Source organism: Bubalus bubalis, chromosome 8, assembly GCF_019923935.1.
Source record: "Bubalus bubalis isolate 160015118507 breed Murrah chromosome 8, NDDB_SH_1, whole genome shotgun sequence".
Taxonomy (NCBI): domain Eukaryota; kingdom Metazoa; phylum Chordata; class Mammalia; order Artiodactyla; family Bovidae; genus Bubalus; species Bubalus bubalis.
Window position 1 is genome coordinate 18929943 of NC_059164.1, and position 14233 is coordinate 18944175.

Below are 14233 nucleotides of genomic sequence, written 5' to 3' on the forward strand. Positions count from 1 at the left end.
AGCAGGGAGGCTGGCTCCTAATTCCTGAAATCATAAATTATGAAGTGCTGGTTAAACAAGCATCTTCCTCCATCTGGGCTGAGGAATGTGTCTGTGTTCTCTGAGTATGTTAATGCATGCATGTGAATAAGTTTACAGAGAGGAGTGATTATAACTCACAAAGACTCGGACTCTGATATTTATGGGATCCTGTCTGCCCAGGAGCTGGGTCATGGCCTGGATATCCGTATCCTGCCACAATGCATTATGGGACCCTTTTTAGTCCATTTACATTTTCTCTTGTTTTTCAGACTCATTTATCTCTGAACTGTATAGAAATTGCCCTGGAATAACAATAACATGTTGAAAGTTGGACACTGTATTAGCTTTTTAAAAATACTTCCTTTAAAATATCAGAGCAGTTTATGTGTGTGTGGTAAAATATTAGAAAACACAGATAAATAAAACTAAGGGAATAATAGGATCATACTGCAAATATCTAGAGATTGAACAGATACCTTAGTGTATATCTTCCCAGATCCCCCTCTTTTTTTTTTTTTTTTGGCTTTTGGAATACACACATACACAATCTGAGCTAACAATATCTATTTTTACACTTCAGTATATCTTCATCTCATGAAGTACAAGGCCATATTCACATTTTTATAATTGTCTTAAAAAGATCTTTTATATCTGGTTTGCCCAAACTACAATCCTATCTAGAACCACACATTATCTTTAACTGTTATATCTTCTAGGTCTCTTTCAATCTAGTCTGGTACATCTTTCCATGCACTAATGTGTTAGAGTGGGCTAGTTGTCTAGGACAAGATTCCATGGCTTCGTGTAGGACATTAACTCTACTCTGCTTCCAGCTGAGCTTGCATAGGCTTAGAGCTTGTACAGCATGAGAGAAGGCCCAGGGCAAGAAAACAGAGAGGCTCACTTAGCTTCTGTCCACTCCAGCTGCAGTGCAATCAGAGGTGAGCCCAGGGGATGTGATGTGGGCACCAGGAGATAGAGTCCATAATATGAATTTTTCCATACTTTTTCCCTCATTTTTCCCCATGTAGTATTATTCAGTTTGTTATTCTTTAGGAGAATTTTCTAAAAACAAAAAGCTATCTAAGTCTGCTGCTGCCACTGCTGCTGCTAAGTCGCTTCAGTCGTGTCCAACTCTGTGCAACCCTATAGACGGCAGCCCACCAGACTCCCCCATCCCTGGGATTCTCCAGGCAAGAACACTGGAGTGGGTTGCCATTGCCTTCTCCAATGCATGAAAGTGAAAAGTGAAAGTGAAGTCACTCAGTCGGGTCTTACTCCTAGAGACCCCATGGACTGCAGCCCACCAGGCTCCTCCATCCATGGGATTTGCCAGGCAAGAGTACTGGAGTGGGGTGCCATTGCCTTCTCGGATCTAAGTCTAGATATAGTTAAGTTAAGCATTTTGGGGAAAAGAATGGTTTGCTTACTCTTATCCACATATGCAAAGATGTACTAATACCTTTTATTTCTAAGAAATTAATTCCCCAAACAAACAACTACTGAACATCAGATATTGAGTAGATGCTGATAAAATAACCCTGACTTAAGTTTATCAAGTTTTGAAGACTATTTTGTGTCCTATGGTGGAATGTTATATGCAGCATGGTGTTGGGTCACAGAGAGGAAGTAATTAATTCTTTCAAGGTAGTGAGGGAAAAGACAGAATGAAAACGAAAAGTCTTCATGTATGCAGTGATGCTTGACTTGGGTTTGAAATATAACTAGAAGGGGAGGAACATATTTTAGGTTAAGTTATATTGGAAGCAAGGTTTATATTGGCAGCAAAGGTTATAGGAATGAAATGGAAAATTTGTTTAGGAAACTGAAAGTCATTCAGTATGACTGGTTAACGAGTGTAAAGGGTTAAAGCCAGAGTTGGAAAAAGAAGTGACAGTTTAAGGAGACCTTGTATGTTAGATTAGATATTGTCTTCACAACTGATTTTACCTGGAACATTCCTGGCAGAAACACAGATGCTCAAATGTGTTCAAAAGTGTGAATTTTAGAGTGTACAAAGCTAGGATGTACAAAAACCAACTAAGATGTACAAATAACCTGGGACTTCCCTGGTGATCCAGTGGCTAAGACACCATGCTGTCAATGTAGGAGAGCTGGTTTAATCCCTGGTTAGGGAATTAGATTTCATGCCACAACTGCATGCAGCAGCTAAGACCTGGTGCAACTAAATAAATATTAAAAAACAAGAACAACAACAAATAGCCTTTTCTAAAGAAGGAAACTCCAGGGGGTCATTACAATTTAGTTAGTGAAGACTTTTGGGGTAGGAAACGGCAACCCACTCCAGTATTCCTGCCTGGAGAATTCCTGACTGGCTACAGTCCATGGGGTCACAAAGCCTCAGACATGACTGAGCATTCACGCAAAAAGAGTGAAGACTCTAATGCATACCTTTTACTTGATTTTTTCAAAATGCAGGTTTGCATGGAACTTCTTTTGGGGTCATGAAATTGCATTAGACATTAAATATGTGAAATAGAAGCAACTTAGAAGGACTGACATAGGATTGGCATCCTTCAGGTATCTGTTTGCAAGAGTTAATAGGCGTGAGAGGAGATAGACTTCAGTAAAGTGGAACTCAGGAGAGGAGAGGGCCCAAGTTAGGTTTGTTGCCTCTGGTGGCCCAGTTCTAAAGCCTTAGGTCAGGTCCCATAAAGAAGGACAAAAAGCCAAGTTTGACAGAGCTGTTTCCATGAGGTATTGTAAGGCAAGGGGGGCATGGGCAGAGTTCCTTTGGTACCCAGGAGCTAGAGGACATCATGGTGCTGGAGAGAAGAGCATCCTTATACTTCCTCAGGAGCACAGGCCCACACTAGCTCCTAGAGGTTTGGGGAGATTGGGAGATTGTCCCCTTAACAGAGACATTCAAGTTGCTATGGTAGACATGGCTGCTAGGACAGCATCTCCAAGTGCCTTTGCAGGCAGTGGTTATAGAGGAGGTGGCTGGAGCAGATGCTGTACATAACTCTGGCTGGAACTGACCACTAGTATGTGAGCACTTTAGGGTGATCCTCTGGGGAGTCCCCATAATAATTAGATCAGACTTTACAGACTGAGTAAGTGGATGGAGTTAGAGCCATTGAAATTAATGTGAACAGATATTGGGAGCGCCATTTGCTTCCATAGGGAGAGAAGCCTGGAAGATCCGGGTTACAAATAAATAATGGGAGACCAGGAGTATGTCTGGTTGGATGTCATGGTTCAGACCCTTTAGCTGCATCTGAAAGCCTCTCTGGTCTGTGTTTATGGCGCTGATGTGATGGTGCCCATCTTGCGGTTATATTCCCCTAAAATGTATATTATTATTACTGATTACATATGAAGGTTAGAAGCACCTTATGTGTGAGACACAATCATGATAACAGCCAGTCCTATTACACTGTCCACCCTTTGTTGGCTGGCTTATCTCGTGCAAGTATTGATCCCTGCAAGGGAAAGAGGCCATAATTCAACCCTCTCTGTCACAGTGAAGAGATTTATCTGAGTACAAGTAATGAAAGGAGGCAGAAAGAGGGGAAATATGGCCGGGAATCAGCTACAGTTGATGAGACAGTGATGTCTGAAGGAGTCGGTGACAAAAAGGAGAAAATTCAGAGGCGCGTCACTCTCCAGAACACAGCCCGCAGCACCTCCAGGTGATGTACGATGCTAGGGGCCGCAGAGTGCTATCTTCCTAACTGGGCAGCGTCGTGCTCTCATGAACAAGCAGATTTATTGTATTGTCATTGGTGCATCATCGAGCAGAGAAGGTGTAAGGAATTGTGGGTAATAGGCTTTTGCTTTTTTTCTGATGGAAGCCAAAAAACTGCCTCCTTTATCTCAGCGAGCAGGAGGCTCAGAGACAGAGCAAATTGGAATTTATACATACATTGATTATGTTCCCATCCTTCCAAGTTTTGTTACAGTATGTTTGACTTCTGTTGTTACAACAATAATGGAATAAAAATAACTATCTACATCATATATAATGTCTAATCTTTATCACCTGTATTTTCTGTTGTTCCTATATTTTTACACATAGTCTACCAATATTTATAACCTTTTAAATAATTGTAGGTGAATAATGAAATAAACCTGGGGTTTTCTTTTTGAGGATTAAAAGAGGCAGAGAGTCGATTGTGACAACATGGCTGGACTTGGGGGCATTATGCTAAGTGACATAAGTCAAACAGAGAAAGATAATATTGTATGATCTCACTGATATGTGGGATCAGAAAATGAAAAAAAAAAACATACCAAATAACCTCCCAAACTCCTAGGTGGCTTCCAGAAGGGGTGTGGCGTGTGGATGAAATGAGTGAAGGTGGTCAAAAGATACAAGCTTCCAGTTGTAAGATAAATAAGTCCTGGACATATAACACGTGGTGTTACATGTAGGCATGGTGACTGTAGTCAGAAATACTGTACTATATATTTGAATGCAAAATTTTGTAATTCTATGTGATAATGGATGTTAACTAGACTTATTGTGGTGAACATTTTGATATATGTACAAATATCAAATCATTATGTTGTACACCTAAAGTGAATATATATCAATTATATCTCGATTTTTTAAAAAAAGAGAGCAGTAGCTTGATGAGGTGGAGGGGTGTGACTTTTGATGACAAAGTCACTTGGTGCACTGTCTGGGGGGCAGTTGAAAGCATTAATTTCCTTTCATCCTGCAATTTTACCACTAGAAAAACTTCCCCACAGATATACAAATGTGCAAAAAAAAGATGGAAAGATGAACAGAGAAGCACACTTTAGAAGTGAAAAAAAGTGGAAACAACCTAAATGTTGATCAGTAAGAGATCTGACTAAATGAATTAGAGTGCAACCTCGTGATGAAATTACTCAGCACTAAAATGATTCTTGTGTGTTGGAAAATAGTTGTAGAATAGTTTGTGGAGTATGATTCCACGAACAGCTGTAGAATAGTTTGTGTGGTATGATTCCATTTGAAAAGTATGTGTATATGATTGTATGTGCCTAGAACATATTCGAAAAGGAGTGAAAACTCTGAACAATCATTCTGGAAAATGTGACTTACAGGTGTTTGTAGAGGTAGAACTTAGATACTGTTGCACAAAAATTACTATATTACCAGCATCTTTTACTTATGCAAATTTTAAACACACTTGAGAGTAAAAAATCAAATGGAAATATAATTTAAGGATTTTTTTTAACACAAACTGCCTCAAGAGAGGTGGGAACCCCAAATGACAAATCCAGGTACACCCCTGTTGTGTGATCTTATTTTACATATCCCTCCTCAATGGGGTTTCTCCTCCTTCTTTTCAATTTCAGATAATTTTTAGCAATTGCAAAATATGTCAAGGAAAGGGGGAAAAAATTGAGTAAAAGTGGTGGTATGGAATTATGAGAAAACACCTAGTGTGGTAGGAAAAAATCCTCATGGACAGCCATCAGCCCAGAGGGAGGCTCTGTCTGCTTTCCACCACCCTTTATGACTGGCTGTTTCTGTACCAGACTACCGACGATGCTGTTTTAAACAAACTTAAGCCTATTTCAACATTAAACTCTCAAGAAGTTGGGATTGGAGTCCTTAATGTTTTGCTGTGTAACTCTCGCAGGTGAGGGGAGCCAGTGTGCCTCAGAGGGAGAGCATCTCCAGTTCTCTGCAGGGATCTGAGCTGAGAGACCACCACTCCTGAGGTGTCACCTGCTGTTTGGCATTACTGGCAAAGAAAACCTGTGCACAAAGCCAATACATGACTCACTAAACTGAACTTTGATAAAATGACCATTTTATGCACTTTCTATGTTTCAGATACTAGGGGGTGTAAAGATGAATGGGCATATATGCTCACAGAATTTACAATCTAGTTGAAGTAAATATATGACACAGAAACTGTAATACAGCATGTTAACTGCAATGAGGGTTTCCCTGGTGGCTCAGCTGGTAAAGAATCCGCCTGCAATAAGGGAGACCTGGGTTCAATCCCTGGGTTGGGAAGATCCCCTGGAGGAGGGAAAGGCTACCCACTCCAGTATTCTGGCCTGGAGAATTCCAGGGACTGTATAGTCCATGGGGTCGCAAAAAGTCAGACATGACTGAGCGATTTTCACTCACTCACTCAACTGCAAATGAAGCGAGTAGGTTTAAAGTATAGGAGAAGGCAATGGCACCCCACTCTAGTACTCTTGCCTGGAAAATCCCATGGATGGAGGAGCCTGGTGGGCTGCGGTCCATGAGGTCGCTAGGAGTCAGACACGACTGAGCGACTTCACTTTCACTTTTCACTTTCATGCATTGGAGAAGGAAATGGCAACCCACTCCAATGTTCTTGCCTGGAGAATCCTAGGGATGGGGGAGCCTGGTGGGCTGCCGTCTATGGGGTCGCACAGAGTTGGACACGACTGAAGCGACTTAGCAGCAGCAGCAGCAATCAGAAAATACACACACACTGATATTCTAAACTGAGAAATACATGCCCACTTTTAGCTTCTTAATTCAGCTGAAGGAATCTACCACACAGACATCATCCTAAGCTTTTCTCAGGACAAACTAAACAATGTTGTAAAATCATAAACTAATCGTGGGGAAAATGGTCTGGAGGGGAAAAGAAATCATGATGGAATTTTTAGACTGCCCATTTATGAAACGCATCCTCTATTCATTCCTCAGAGGTTTCCTGCTTCTCCAATTAACATTTCAATAAAAATCAGTTTTCCAAATCTGTTCATTGAGAAAAAAAATTCCTTCTGTATATAGTACAAGAAACAATTAGGTTTGGGTTGTTCACAAAAACATATTAGGAAATTTTGATGCAAAACGTAGCAGCTATCAATGAGTAAAGGGAAAGCTCTTGACGTCCTCAATGGCCAGTAGATTTTTCCTTTCTATCCTAAGGTCTTCCACACTTGTCAATTCCATTTACTCTCAGTTATGTCACATGAATAAGTCAAATGGAAAAACAATAGATATGTGCATGCTAATTATGTTATTGAAAGACAAATAGATCCAGCAGATTAAACTGAACAGAATAAGTAAGTGTGCGTTTTTTTTGACTGTTTTAACAAACACTACCCAGATTTACTTAAGCAGCAGTATAAAAAGAGAGCAAAAGGAATTCCATAGGTAAATCTAGGATTATGTTCAAATTATGAAATTAAAAATAAAGAGCCCCAAAGTTATAAAACATTTTTCTGTTCTCTAATTTGATATTGGGGCCCTCTAGAAAGGCTATGGTTTTTCCAGTGGTCATGTATGGATGTGAGAGTTGGACTGTGAAGAAAGCTGAGCGCCGAAGAATTGATGCTTTTGAACTGTGGTGTTGGAGAAGACTCTTGAGAGTCCCTTGGACTTCAAGGAGATCCAACCAGTCCATCCTAAAGGAGATCAGTCCTGGGTGTTCTTTGGAAGGACCGATGCTAAAGCTGAAACTCCAGTACTTTGGCCACCTCATGCGAAGAGTTGACTCATTGGAAAAGACTCTGATGCTGGGAGGGATTGGGGGCAGGAGGAGAAGGGGACCACAGAGGATGAGATGGCTGGATGGCATCACCGACTCAATGGACATGAGTTTGAGTGAACTCCGGGAGTTGGTGATGGACTGGGAGGCCTGGCGTGCTGCGATTCATGGGGTCGCAAAGAGTCGGACACGACTGAGCGACTGAACTGAACTGAACTGAGAATGTGAACTCTTCCTTGCTTACCAGAAGACTTTGAACTTTGCTTGGCGCCATCTGCTGGATGCTATGAAGGTTTGCATGTGCCCTGGAAACGGATCTAGAAACACATCCAGATTCTCATGTCATGTCTCTTGTGCTACCGAACAAGGCAGAGTATCTCCTTCTGGTCTATAGCATTTTCCTGTGAATATGTTTTATCTTCCATCTTCACAGCCAGAAGAATGAAAGATTAGGTAATTTCCACCTATATTTTTCAAATCTGATATGCATAAAATATGGCCTTTGCCAACAGGTGAGATTTAGGGACAATAAGTAAAAGCAGAGACCTGATCCTCTCCATGACATGCTTGTTTGAGGGGTTATGTCCTCAAGCAAGGGGCAAAAAAATAGTCAGATAATCTTATCTACTAAAGTCTTATTTTATTTTTGTGTATTCTATAAAATATCTTATAAAGATATCTACATTAGATTTATTCTAACATAAGAAGTCTATGTGATGTAACAACAAGGGTAAAGAAAAAAGGAATTGATAAAATAATGGATATTTAAAATACTCAGTTTATGGAAAGATCATCACTTGAAATTAGGGTTGATAGTTTCTTCATTTTTATAGGGTGACTGACTGACTTTGAAGTCAAACCATTATCCAAACACCTTACGAAATTCTATCAGAGTGGAATGAATTCAAAGACTATTTCATCATTACAAACAAACCAGACCAAATAAGCAAAGCTGCAGAAAAATGCCCAAAGAACTTTCTCTCATTGGATGAACTTTGTGAGGTCTTTTTGATCATGGGTTAACTATTTGGTGTATTTCAGATTTTGAAATTGCTGGAGCGTTCCCATGGGAAAAAATATAGCCATTATTTTTGTAGTAAAGATTTTTCATTTCTTACTTTACCCTTTTGCCATTATGCATGCATTATGGTGCTTGCGGTGGTGTTACCTGTATTTCTAACTATACTTTAAATCTAAAAAAACTGTAATACTTTCCATTTAGCCAACCCACCCTACTTCAACAAGTTAGGAAAAGAAGTGTATTTGAAACACTGAATCCTTCTCTTGCAAACTGTGGGGTTTCACAGAAAACACTGAGCCAAATAGAAAGGCAGCATTTTATTCTTTTATATAGAGAATAAAAGGTCAGCGGGATTGCAGCATAGGGAAGTGCAAAGGTCTAGAGCTGAGGGACATACAAAACTGACAGCTTGCTGCAGTCTGGTTATGCAAGATCAGTTGCTCAAAAACAGATCTGATACATCTCACATTTACTTCTTGTCTGTCACTGAGGTTGGCCACTCTAACAGATGCAGATGACAAAAGGAAGGCAACTGTAACAAAACAGAGCCTTGCATCTCAGGGAAGCCTCTGTCATTGCCCTCTTCATTTACACTCAGCACTGTGTCCCATTAGAGAAGTCTTCCGGGCACTGCTTTATCTCTGAGCCAAGTCAATCCAGTAAAGAGAGAGTTCTATGAGACTTGGGGGAGATAGAAAAAAAATGTGCATGAGTAACTGACATGAATAACTTAAAACTCTTGAATGAGGCCAATTCTAAAAGACATTTGTTATTACAAGAGCCCTTAACTTATTTAGGAAAGTAATGACAAGAGAAATATAGGAAATAAATTTCATTATCACTATGAAAACAGCTGTCATTTGCAACTTTTAATATGTAGTCATGGTTCCTTAGAGGTCTCTTTATTTGTACCAGCAAATGATGGCAATGGAAATTTGTCCCTTCCTTCACTAGATTTGTACAGTAGGCCCTCATTATTTATTTATTTTGTATTTGTGAATGTAGGGGAACATGGAAATCTATATTTTTAACAAGCTTCCCAGGTGATCCCTATATTAAAATATTTTAGAACACAGACCTAAGCTCCAAAAGCAGATGCTTACCCTCTGGCAAGCTGTGGTCAAATGGGAGCATAGGCACAGCCCCCTTTTACTTTCCCTATTCCTCATTTCAGAGGTAAACACTCATAATGTCTGGGCTTTGCTCCATCTGTGAACCTCGGGCAGAAAACAGATAGAACACTGGAAGGTGCTCTTCTTGGGAGTCGTTATAGATACTCTGGAGCTCATCTTTGGGAAGCCTTGAAGAGGAGGTATGAAGCTGCATTTAGTCCCCAGCTGCTGCAGTCTGCTCTGTCTGACTATGGATCACGATGTTTACATTTTCAAGGCTCTCCTTCTTGAAGACAAATGGGAACAATCCCAGTATAGTCAGCTCACCCATCAGCCCTTGCATGGCCCTCCAAAATGCTCCCTCTAGCCTTCACCTCTAGCCGCCTCTTTTACCACTTTCCCTTCCTTTACTTTGCCCTGGATGCATGGGTCTGCTAGTTTGCCCTTGCACAAGGAAATCTATTCCTGCCACATTGTCCTTGCACCTGTATCTGGATCTTCATATACTTGGTGAGAGATCTCACTTGATTTAGTTCTTTTCTCATATGTTACCATACCAGGCTCCTCTGTCCATGGAATACTCCAGGCAAGAATACTGGAGTGGGTTGCCATTCCCTTCTTCAGGGGATCTTCCCAGCTTAGGAACTGAACCCATGTATCCTGCATTGCAGGCAGGTTATTTACCATCTGAGGCACCAGGGAAGCCCATCTAGAACCCTACTAAACAAGAAAATACTTCAGAATGATCAAAGAAAGGGAAAACCATAGTCCCTAGTCTTGAGGAATAAACAGAATACAGAAAACCAATTGTTAATGCATCAGACAATGATGCATCACACAATTTAGGATTTATTGGCACAAGAGCTGTAATTATGAAGATACCTAGCAGGTTTCTCTGAGAAAGATGTATAGTAAAATGAATACAGAGCAGTGATTTAAAGGAAGATGTCAAAAGATAATTAATTTGAAAACAATGAGACTTGAAATAAATAACCAACAGGAAAAACTGATTTAAATAGGCACTTATACCAACTAACAATGCACCTATTCCACCTTCATTAAGATAATTGTTAGAAATATCTCCTTTGAGCCTGCCAGAGAGTGTTTTTATGGTTTTCTCATAACTTACTCAGAAATAACAAGAGAATTAAGCACTCATTTCCAGGCACTTAAAGTAATGAAAAAGGAATAGAGACTTGTTTGGTAAGTAGCAAGGGGCCAAGCGGAAATCGTGGCAGCAACTGCCCATACCCACAAGCTCTCAGCTGGGGCACCTCTCACTGGGTTCCACCAGACGGGTGAAGAAGGCGGGCTAAATGGTACCTTCTGGACTGACACTGGGTGATGACAGGTCCTCTTACAGGACCCCTGTTCATGAGGCAAAGGAGGGGGCACAGTGCAGCCAAGCTGGGCTTCTAGGTGCAGGTATATAGCACGTCATCTACAGCAACCTCGGTCTGTGATATAAAAACCTCCCTATCCCAGCTCCTGAGTATCAGAGATGTGAGTTTATCCCTCAGTGATTATGCACTCTTAAGAACTACTCAGTAAAGTGGGAACTCAACTGATTTACTTATGAGGACAAAGTTCAATAAGACTTAGGCACCCTGTGCTCAATCATTTTTCATGGCTAGGTTGTACTCATTATTTCAGAAGCATCTCAGATTCACCATAAATTTTAAACAAAAACAAATTCAAAATCCAGAAATAATATATCCAGTATGGTTTTTCTTGCCTTTTATAGTGAATTAACTCTCCATAATTAGGCTGATCCCAAATTTTCTCACTTCCCCAGGTAGAATGTCACAAATAAAATCTTGAGAAACCCAGTGTGCATCTATTAATCATTGCTTACATTTTGAGGTGGCCAAACATAGCTTATGGGATAACTGACTGGAACCTGCAACTTCAGTTTTCACATACAAATTTTCTCAGAAAACTTTTTTCATCTTACCTGACCTTCACAAAGTCCTGTCTGACTCTTTGTGACCCTATCGATTGTAGCCCACCAGGCTTCTTTGTCTATGGAATTCTCCAGGCAAGAATACTGGACTGAGTTGCCATTCCCTCCTCCAGGACTGACCTGACCCAGGGACTGAACTTGGGTCTCCCACATTGCAGGCAGATTCTTTACCATCTGAGCTACCAGAGAAGCCCATCACAAAGTACATGTATGCTCAATTAATTTTTAGGTTCGGTGATTTTTTAAAAGCCAGTCTCATTCATCTTTGACTTCATAAAATAAATGCTCAAGATGCCATATGGCAATCAAATAAATATTTAGGAATTGCTCTTCTTTCATTTATTTTTTGCTTTTATATATAAGTTTTTATGTTTTTGCTAGTCTGGTACATTAGTCAGTCTTTTGGAGCTAGCCTCAGAAACTAAAAAATCTTCTACCCACATGTACATATATAAGTATATTCATTGTTCCTTATTTTCAAAAGATCTACTGCATACTTTAGAGAGTCCTTGTGACTACTACTGCTATAGCAGTATTTCAACTGGAATAATTGCCTTGAAATCATATAGGAAAATTATTCTGAAGGCCTGGAGATCATGGGATTAACTACAGAACTATGGCTTAGAAAAACAAACTGAGTTAAGGATAACAGTCTCTAACTGGAGTCTAACAGGGGTCTGAGCATATTGGCAAAGTCAGAATCATTTATAAATGATTCAATTGTTAGGAGTCTTGCGTTAAAGAAAATTTAGAACAATAAACACTGTGTGCAAAGGATAAAGCGGGATAAAGCCAATATACCACCTCAAAAAGCTTATTGTCCAATATGGGCAACTGACTTGGATAGATCATACTCTAGTAAAATGCATTACATGGTGATTATCCCCAAATGAGGGATAAACAGGGTGCTATAAAAGGTAATCATTCTTAACAATGTAATTAGGAAACACTTTATGGAGGAGATGGCATTGGAGAAAGGCTTTAAAAGACAAGGGAATAAAAACTAAGGCTGATGGAACAGCTCCACTATCATATCCAGGTCAGAGACAATGAAGGGCTAAAGGAGGCCACAGGGAACAGAGACGAGATCAAAGTGTATTCAGGAATGGCCTGTAGCTTATGGGGCTGGTGTGGGGGTATCTATCACTAGACTTCCCATCCTTCTTGAAAGAAAATCAGAAGTCACTTCCTAATGCCAAGAATGGCAAACGTAGGACAAACAGGATGATTTTAGGCTAATTCTACTTAACTTTATATTTTACAATTCCATATTTCAATCCAGGAAGGTTTACTGATGATAACTGAAATTTTCTGGTCCCCAGTGATACTGTGAAAAGTTAAAGTTTCACATAATTGCATGGTATCCATTATGAACGTTCATTTCCTTCAGATTTTTTAATTGAGTAGGTGCTAATTGCTCTCTTCACACCAAGGTCCCAGATCACTGGTGGTTGCTCTCATTCATCAATAATGCTCACTGTATTGCAGTGAATTCATCCATGAATATTTTCTGAAAAACTCTATTAGGTTTCTCTTATTGCATTAGGAAGACGAGCCCCAGGAACAGATCTTTTGCCCGAAGTGCAATCATTAATTTTGTTCTTCTTGTTGAGTAGCTCTGATTCTTGCTTTGTAAATTCCCTATATTGTCTTAGATTTAACCACAGTCTGAGATGATATTTACAGGGGCAAGGTCCCCAATTGGAGGGCTCCATGCACTTCTAATATACTCATTGTAAGTATGTTGGTATGGATGGTCATCCCTTACTCATATAGAGAAATCAGGTCCTGTTTCTTAAGTACATTTAAAAGATAAACATCAGTGGAAGTGGAAAATAAAACTATTCTTCAACAGGCCATATGGCCGTTATGACATACTGTCAAGGAAGAGCACAAATTCAGGGGCCTGCCAGTAAGACATTGCTTCAGGGTAAAAACAGTGGTTGTTAAGTCCCTTTGTGAGACTTTTGAAATGATTAGTGAACTTACTAGCTCCTTTCACATGGACAAAAGAGTTCCCACAAAGATTAAGGTCTTGGTTCTGTAGAAGCCAGGAACCTCTGAAGTACCTGTAATTGAGTCTCCAGAGAGAGGCATATCTCAGAAAGAATCTCGGGTGTCACATATTTTGGTGCAAAAATGTTTGGAACTTACAACATTTTTAAAAGAGCCATATTGGAAAAAGCATCGCCAGCCAAACTAAAAGATGAAATCATATGAGACATAGAAAGGTCTTGCAACTCCCATATTTCCTCAGGTAGGAATCAGTGTGCAAAAAGTACTCATTTTTTTAGTGCAAGTTCTTAGTATTATTTTATCCCATTGCCGTTCTATCTCTGTACATTGGATATGTGCTGGACAGATAACCTGTCTTTTTATTATAAGATCTCTGAACAAAGAAGAGCTATGTTTAGCCTGATGTAGATCACAAGGTCCTAGACTTTGAACACGATGCTGTGACTAAATGAGACTTTTGAGGGTCTTGGGATGTGGGTTAAGGTGTTTTCTATATGGGAAGGATATGAATTCATATAAAAAGAGAGTTGAGAGTAATAGTCTCTGTGATTGTTCAGCAAAAACTCCCCCCTCCCTCCCTCTGCCTGATTGATGCGAGGCTTGGCCGTGTGCTTTGTCTTGGCCAGCGATGTTGGTGGAGATTACACAAGCACGTGCT